The sequence below is a fragment of the Spodoptera frugiperda genome, chromosome 8 (assembly GCF_023101765.2).
Source record: "Spodoptera frugiperda isolate SF20-4 chromosome 8, AGI-APGP_CSIRO_Sfru_2.0, whole genome shotgun sequence".
In the NCBI taxonomy this organism is placed as follows: domain Eukaryota; kingdom Metazoa; phylum Arthropoda; class Insecta; order Lepidoptera; family Noctuidae; genus Spodoptera; species Spodoptera frugiperda.
Window position 1 is genome coordinate 6,884,393 of NC_064219.1, and position 8,644 is coordinate 6,893,036.

Consider the following 8,644-nt stretch of genomic DNA (forward strand, 5'->3'; position numbering starts at 1 on the left):
CATTTATACAAACAGTTTAACTCACACATACAAAGAATTTAACACTACTCGTACAAACTCAACATTCTTTTTTTGAAACAGTAATCGTACTTAAGTTCACATATTACAACTATACATACTAACTACTCGCACGCGGTTTCACCCGCTCATATTAATCATAGCGTGACTCAAAAATAATTATTTTTCAGTTCTAGTAGCTGCTGAGATTATCGCGTTCAAACAAACAAACTCTTCACACACACAACGTCACGCCTTTTATCCTCGAAGGGGTAGGCAGAGGTGCACATTACGGCACGTAATGCCGCTATACAATGTACACCCACTTTTCACTATTTGTGTTATAAGTCCCATGTAATAGGGGGTGAGCCTATTGCCATACTGGACACGATTTCCGACTCCGTGCTACCACCGCGAAATTTTCGAAAATCCGAAAAAAAGTAGTATAATTACCCGACCCGGGAATCGAACCCGGGACCCCTTGTTCCTTCGAAACTCTTCAACTTTAGTAAATAGCTAAGTATCTACAAACACGGTACCGGCTACCTTCAGATAATGGTATTGCAATAACTTATAAGCAAGCGATCGATAGCTGTCGACTGCCTGTAATAGATTGCTTGCTAGGAAATTGTACTGGGCCAGTTTGCTAGTATTGAGAAACAACTACTACTACTATTGAATGTTACTTTACTTGTGATACGTTTGTTTTATGAAAACTAGGCGTATTACATAAATAGATTTTTATGGTAAAGGTAGGATATTATCTATATGTAGATGTATTTTTTTATAACGTCACGCCTTTTATCCTCTAAGAGGTAGAGGTGCAGATTATGACACGTAATGCCAATGCCAATCCACATTTTAAAATGTATGTTGTACAGTCCCCTTGTAATAGGTGTTGAGCCTATTGCCATATATCGGACACATTTCCATACTCCGTGCTACCACTGAGATATTTTCGAAAAACCGAAAAAAACAAGCAATACTTTGCCCGACACGGGAATACGAACACGATACCCCCTGCCCGGCAGTCGCAATTGCGAACTCGACCAATGAGGCAGGCAGTCGATTCACCACAGGGTTCATATAACTTTGTCGCGAACAAAGCCGCGGGTTAAGCATTAGTGCGAACGGAAAAAATGTTTTCCTTTTTGTGGGTATATAAATTGAAACACAAAATGAGGATTGGCGATGGTACACTCGGTTACATATGAAACTATACAATACCAGTTTATTTTGGTCTCGCTTTGTTTGTGACTTCAGCCCATTCAGCGGTCAGGTCATACTGGTTTTTAGTTTCTAAGGCATGATGTTGAATCACCACTTAAGGTAAGCTGTGCAAATAAGGCCTACTTAAAATATTACCGCCTAGCTCGTAGGTTTAAAATGACAATGGGCTGATAATTTCAAAATCTTATACTTATTTATTAAACTTTGTAATAATGAATCAAAATGGCTTTAGAAACAAAAATTACAATTTTGTAAACACAAATAACTAAAGTGTCACTTTGGCCTTATTGGGAACCCTATGTCTTAATAAGGCCTCAATAAAAACTAGTAAGTATTCAACTTTTAATTATAACAAAACTTTGTCAATGCTTCGAATAAATGTAATGAGATCTTATTAATTAATTTTGGTCATTATACATCAGGCTTACAGTTTCTCATCATGTAATACCCAAGTAACATCTTTGGTCATATGTAATCAGTCAAACGAATGAGAATAACTTCTTGTTCTGTAGCCAATTTAGCGACCGACATACTAACGTGTAGTGGCACTCTTTAGATGACCCGTACTTCTTTGGAAGTTATATCTGGCTGCAGCACTACCGGGTAAAACAGGGTGCATAAAATTCGAAGGGTGAATAGATACTGCTGAAGAATTATCCCGATATCCATTCACCCCTTTTCTGTACACACCCCGTTTACCTCTTTCTACCATTTTAACAGCGTTTTCCATCTTTTGCAAAATCCATTGGCTTTCTTTTTGACAGAAGCTGGTGATGCCGCTATACAATGTACACCCACTTTTTACTATTTGTGTTATAAGTCCCATGTAATAGGGGGTGAGCCTATTGCCATACTGGACACAATTCCAGACTCCGTGCTACCACCGAGAAATTTTCGAAAATCCGAAAAAAGCCCAGTAGTAGGTACTTTACCCGACCCGGGAATCGAACCCGGGACCCCTTGTTCCTTCGAAACTCTTCAACTTTAGTAAATAGCTAAGTATCTACAAACACGGTACCGGCTACCTTCAGATAATGGTATTGCAATAACTTATAAGCAAGCGATCGATAGCTGTCGACTGCCTGTAATAGATTGCTTGCTAGGAAATTGTACTGGGCCAGTTTGCTAGTATTGAGAAACAACTACTACTACTATTGAATGTTACTTTACTTGTGATACGTTTGTTTTATGAAAACTATTAGTATTACTTAAATTGCTTTTTTATGGTAAAGGTAGGATATTATCTATATGTATATGTATTTTTTTTATAACGTCACGCCTTTAATCCTCGAAGGGGTAGGTGGAGGTGCACATTATGGCACGTAATGCCAATGCCAATCCACATTTTAAAATGTATGTTGTAAGTCCCCTTGTAATAGGTGCATGAGCCTATTGCCATATAGGAGGGACACATTTCCAGACTCCGTGCTACCACTGACCAATTTTCGAAAAACCGAAAAAATCCCAGCACGGCTTTGCCCGCCCACGGGAATCGAACCGATGTTCCACTGTGTCCCCGGTCCTCGCAGTGATGCCCGGGCAGTCGCAATTGCGACCACTCGACCAACGAGACAGGCAGTCGATAACGAACCACAGGGTTCATATAACTTTGTCGCGAACAAAGCCGCGGGTTAAGCATTAGTGCGAACGGAAAAAATGTTTTCCTTTTTGTGGGTATATAAATTGAAACACAAAATGAGGATTGGCGATGGTACACTCGGTTACATACTGAAGCTATACATAATACCAGTTGCTTGCGGTCTCGCTTTGTTTGTGACTTCAGACCATTTGACATCGGGAAGAGGGAAATTTTCAAAATAGGCTTTATTGGGGCATAGGCCTTATTTGGTTAGGTTACTATATTTTATTCTGTAACAACGTGTCGGAGTGTTCCGTCAACAAACATTTATTAAGATGTCTAGTGATACGGATGACCAGTACAAAAGTATTTTAACTATATACGTTTGTAAACTGACATGGTCACTAGGAATATCATTGGAACTCATTAGTTTTTGTGAGTTTCCGATATTTCGGTACTATTCCAAGCGCCATGATCACTTATGAACTGAAACGGAAACTCACAAAAACCAATAAACATGGTAAATATCCCGTTTTAAGTTATTCAATATTTATAAACTAATGGAACTGTACACAACATTATAAAATTTATTCTAATAACAAAATTTACATATTTTTCGTCTACTTACTTCTAAAAGGACATTGCTGACGTTGAAAGGAAATTGAATCTTATTTGTGTGTATATGAATGTAAAGTTTACTTTTGGCAAGTTTATATTAAAACCTCTACTTATAGTATAAGTAGCCTCTACTATAAGTAGAGGTTTTTTAGTAGAATACTTTGCAAAAATGTTAAAGGATATGGTATTATTTAAAAAAAAGATCGTATAGGTTTATAACTTTAATATACAAAAGTGCTTCACTCTGCTATTCCTGGTAGTTATTAAATGCTATTCTTGTCTATGAACGTCCGTGTAATACATTAATGATTGGTACAATCCGACCAATAGTATGCTACACATGTATTAAATAACAAATAATTAACTTAGAAACGTTTCAAATTGAAATGTGAAAATTTGTTTGTTTGGATGTGCGTCGGTCAATCACGCTGAAATTACTAAACGGATTTTGATGAAATCTGGTATATAGACAGGGTACGAGCTGACTTGGGTGATAGGATACTTTTTATCCCACGGGAATGCGGACGAAGCCACTGCCAGAAGCTAAGGTGCTATTAAATATTCGCGAAGATGAATATTATTAAAAGGTTTTCTTCACTCTGTTTTGAAACTAAAATTACCATTGCATTGTATATAAAATCTTAAATTATTGCCTTCTAACTTTGCATGGTCTGGTAATCAAACCTGAGACTGTCTTCTATCGTGGTGTGGCTCCATCGTTGTGTTCTTTGATTTTTTTAAATATTGTAATATTTGCTTTTAGTTCAAAAGTGCCTTCCCGGTCATTTGGAAATAAATCATTTTGTCTTTGACTTTGACTTTAAAAATGTATCTGTGATGTTTTACTTGAGTCAACATCAATTGTAAATTTTTTGCACCTACCTAATAAACCCTGTGTATAAGAGCCATGTGTCGATAGTACATAAATTCCCAATGCACTTTGTTATGCAGCGTCGTCGGGGCGAGGGTGGGGCAATGACCTGGGTGTTCATCGAGCTGCTTATGACTAATACCAAGTACTGACCGGCGAGGACCCTCATGTGAACCCCTTCATAATGCACTTATATTTGTTACATGATACCTTGTTTGTTAAGAACTGAAGGGCTAGGCTTAGAGTGACTTATGTAATGTATATTCATTATCACCACATACTATAAAACAAAGTCGCTTTCTATATCCCTATGTCCCATTGTATGCTTAAATCTATAAAATTATACAACAGATTTTGATGCGAAAAAAAATTATAGATAGAGTGATTCAAGAGGAAGGTTTAATATGTATAATACATGCATAATATTATATCACCATTGCACCTATGCGAAGGTGGGGTGGGTCGCTAGATCATTATAAATTCATGCCCGTTTCCTACATTTTAAGAAACACTTAAGCTAAGATAGGTGAGTTTTGGCGACAATTTGGTTTTCACCAATCTATAAGTAACACTTAGTAGTACAAGTAAGAGGTTAGTTTAAGGCCACTTTATAAAATATCTACACCCTTTTATCCGACTTCAAAAAATAGGAGGTTCTCAGTTTGACCTGTATGTATATATGTATGTTTATGCTCGTTTATCTCGCATTTGACTTAACCGATTTTGGTGCGGTTTTCAGCAACACGATGGACAGACCAGAGGCAGTAAAGAAAAGAAGGCGGTTCTTTAAAAAATCCTCGTATATCATTAGACACCATTTAATTTTATCACAGTGGAGTGCATAATCACATTATGCAAAACTTCATGATCACATCGTTAGCAGCCCGTAAAAATAAACTGAAATATAAATACAAAACATAATAAAAACAAATGCCCATCCATTAATGCAAATGGACGCAAACAAAAGTTCTTTAAAAAAAAACTATTGCAATAAAAAGTCCGTATTGCAAACTCTAGGGGCCGACAATAATACTAGCAAAAACATATATGGAGAGTGAATATACGACCATAAGTTTGGTAGTAAGTTGTGAAGCAGACGTGTGCAGTGGAATGGGATCGTTAGAGGACTGCAGCGGCTTTCTAAGCGCCACTTTATAAAATATCTACACCTTTTTATCCGACTTCAAAAAATAGGAGGTTCTCAGTTTGACCTGTATGTATATATGTATGTTTATGCGCGATTATCTCGCATTTGGCTTAACCGATTTTGGTGCGGTTTTCAGCATATTGCAAAATGGAGGCAGTAAAGAAAAGTGAAGGCGGTTCTCTTTAAAAAAATCCTCGTATATCATTAGACAAGGTCCATTTAATTTTATCACAGTGGAGTGCATAATCACATTATGCAAACTCCTCTGTGTACTTGCTTCATGATCACATCGTTAGCAGCCCGTAAAAATAAACTGAAATATAAATACAAAACATAATAAAAACAAACGCCCATCCATTAATGCATCGTAATGGCAAATGCCCCGGTAAATTGCTAATAACAGCGAAAATCCTTTACAAAAGTTCTTTAAAAAAAAACTATTGCAATAAAAAGTCCGTATTGCAAACTCTATGTGGATTAACTTGATCGGAATCCAATAATACACTAGCAAAAACATATATGGACGAGTGAATATACATAAAATCTGTGGATATGTGAGTTTGTGTGAGTATGAGTGAGTGTGAGTCAGTATGAGTGAGTGTGTAGTGTGAATGAGTTCGTTAGTCGTTAGAAGCGACTCACGTAGCGTATCAATCGAACCCACAATTTATTTTCACAGCTGCAAATATTTTCCTTTGCGCTCTCTTTTATTCGGCACAGGTAACCAACTTACTTAGGATTTAGGGAATGTGAGGCAAAAATATTTGATATTTCTTTATTTATTTACGTTTACCAACTTCTTGAATTTTCTTTGATACAAAACGTTTTGACGCACAAGGGTCTCGGGTTCGATTCCCGGTGCGGGAAAACTCCTACTTACCGCTTTTTTTCGGTTTTTCGAACATTGCTGCCATTCCGCCATGAGTATCGCGCACGGAGTCGTCCCGCCACGCACTGATCAGTAGTGGAGATTCGCCCCGGGACACGCGTCGGCGCGCAATAGGTCACCCCCTATTACATAAGACTAATAACACAAATGGTGAAAAGTGGGTGTACATTGTGTAGCGGCATTACGTACTGTCATGGGCACCTCTACCTACCACTTCGGGGATACAAGGCGTGACGCTGTATTTTTTTTTTTTAAATAATTAGTAGTTTTTAAAAACGAAAACCTGTTCATTACTAAATCCATGCTAAAAGCCTAAATACCTCCAAACATATTATACAAAATCTAATTAAAATGTGTAATTGACTACGCGGTCACATTAAACACGATAATCGTATGTTAGATGGGGCAAATGCCCCGGTAAATTGCTAATAACAGCGAAAATCCTTTACAGCCGCCACGGGAGCATGCCTGTACACTTTACGCCGAGTTTATTAGGTTTTAAAGCAATTTACGACCTTAATTGCACTATAGGACACGTTGTTTAATGACTATCGGGTATTGAGTGTAGTTATGTGACCTGCATACTGAGAACTTGTTTTGTTTTTATTTAAATGAAAATGGATTTAGTTTTCATATGTAGTTAGAGTTATTTTTGTATGTTCTATGTTATATCAAGAAATTAAAAAAGTATTATTGTTTACTGAGAGAGAGCTATGCTTCGCTTAGAGAATGAAATCAACGCTTCGCCACGAATGGGCCGGCTTGAACGGACCATGACCTTACAGAAAATCGACGTGAAACAACGCTTGTGTTGTATTTCATCGTATGAGTGAGGTTATCAAAGACCCAATTGCCCTCCTCCCTTATTTCCTCCCCTTGAATCCTCAACAAACATTAAATTCCTAACTCCCAATAGGCTAGCAACGCAGTTTTAACGCTTATGGTGTTTCAGGTATCCATGGGCGGTACCTATTTCTTATTGTGATCCGTCTACTAATACGACATAACTAAAAAAAACTTTTATTTAAAATTTATGTAATTTAAAGAAGAGCGGAATTATCCTTCGAGCGACCACGACGTGACACCATCAGAAAATAAATTAACAAAAAAATAAAAAAGAGAGTCGAATTTTCTTCGCAGTGAATTTTCTTGTAGTGTCTGTGGTTGTCGCTCGGCTTGACAGAGTTCTATGTGGCTATAGTATCAACATCAAGCTCCTCGAGTACACAGGCGGAGTGCTTGCTATGTGCATACACTAGTGTAGATGCCGGGTGGCAGTGGACTTAGAGTAGCTCCACTAATCTACGTCCCTGCGATGAAACGGACTCCTACCACTTCTACATCGTCGCCGCGGTGTAAGCAGCGAGCGCCGAAAACTTTAATAGCGCGATTTAGGAAAGACCAATTGTTAAGCCCATTGGGTATTGGCTCAGGTATTGAGTTGTGGTTGTGGTCATTATTGAACACAATGGCGGTCAGTGCAACAATGTTAGGGTCGCCCATTGGTAGAGACGTATTTGTACATATTTTGTTTGTTTTTTTTTTATTCTAGTCGGGAGAAGGTTTGAATAAAGTAAAACGTTGTCGAATTTATTATGAGACTCAGGGAGTAGCACTTGAGCAATACTGGGATAGATTGTTATAGCTTGCTACTAATGTTAGTACCTAACAAATTGTAAAGATATGATGCATAATTAATAACATGGTGTTCGCAAAGTTCACCAGCTGCGTAACCTCAATCAAAGCCCTTATTGAATTAAATTCTACTTGACTCACATGTCAACTCGTATGCAGTTTGCACAGAGTGCTCTCAAAATGTATTAAAGATGAATAATCAACTTTATTATTATTGCAAGAACTGATATTCTAAATTGTTGGTTATTCATGAGTATGGTATGGTTTACGGTTATTCATGAGATACCTGACTATTGGAAGTGGTCTAGGTTTTTGATAAATTGTTGGTTATTCATGTCAATATCTCAAGATCTACAATAGGTACATTAATGAAATTTTGTATTTTAGATAAGTAAGTAGATCTCGATAGATACTAGAAATTTCATATGCGTAGATAAAATAGATTTTGAGTTATAGGTGTAACACAATACAGATAAATCTATATAAAGTGTGTGAGAGCAATATTTGACACGAATTGGCCGGCTCGACTGGAGACAACGGCTTCACAGAAAACCGACGTAAAACAACTCTTAACTCTTACGTTGTGTTTTGTTGAGTAAGTGAGGTTACCGGAGCCCCAATTACCCCCTTCCCAATCCCCGATCCCGGAAAGGCCGGCAATGCACTTGTAACGTCTCT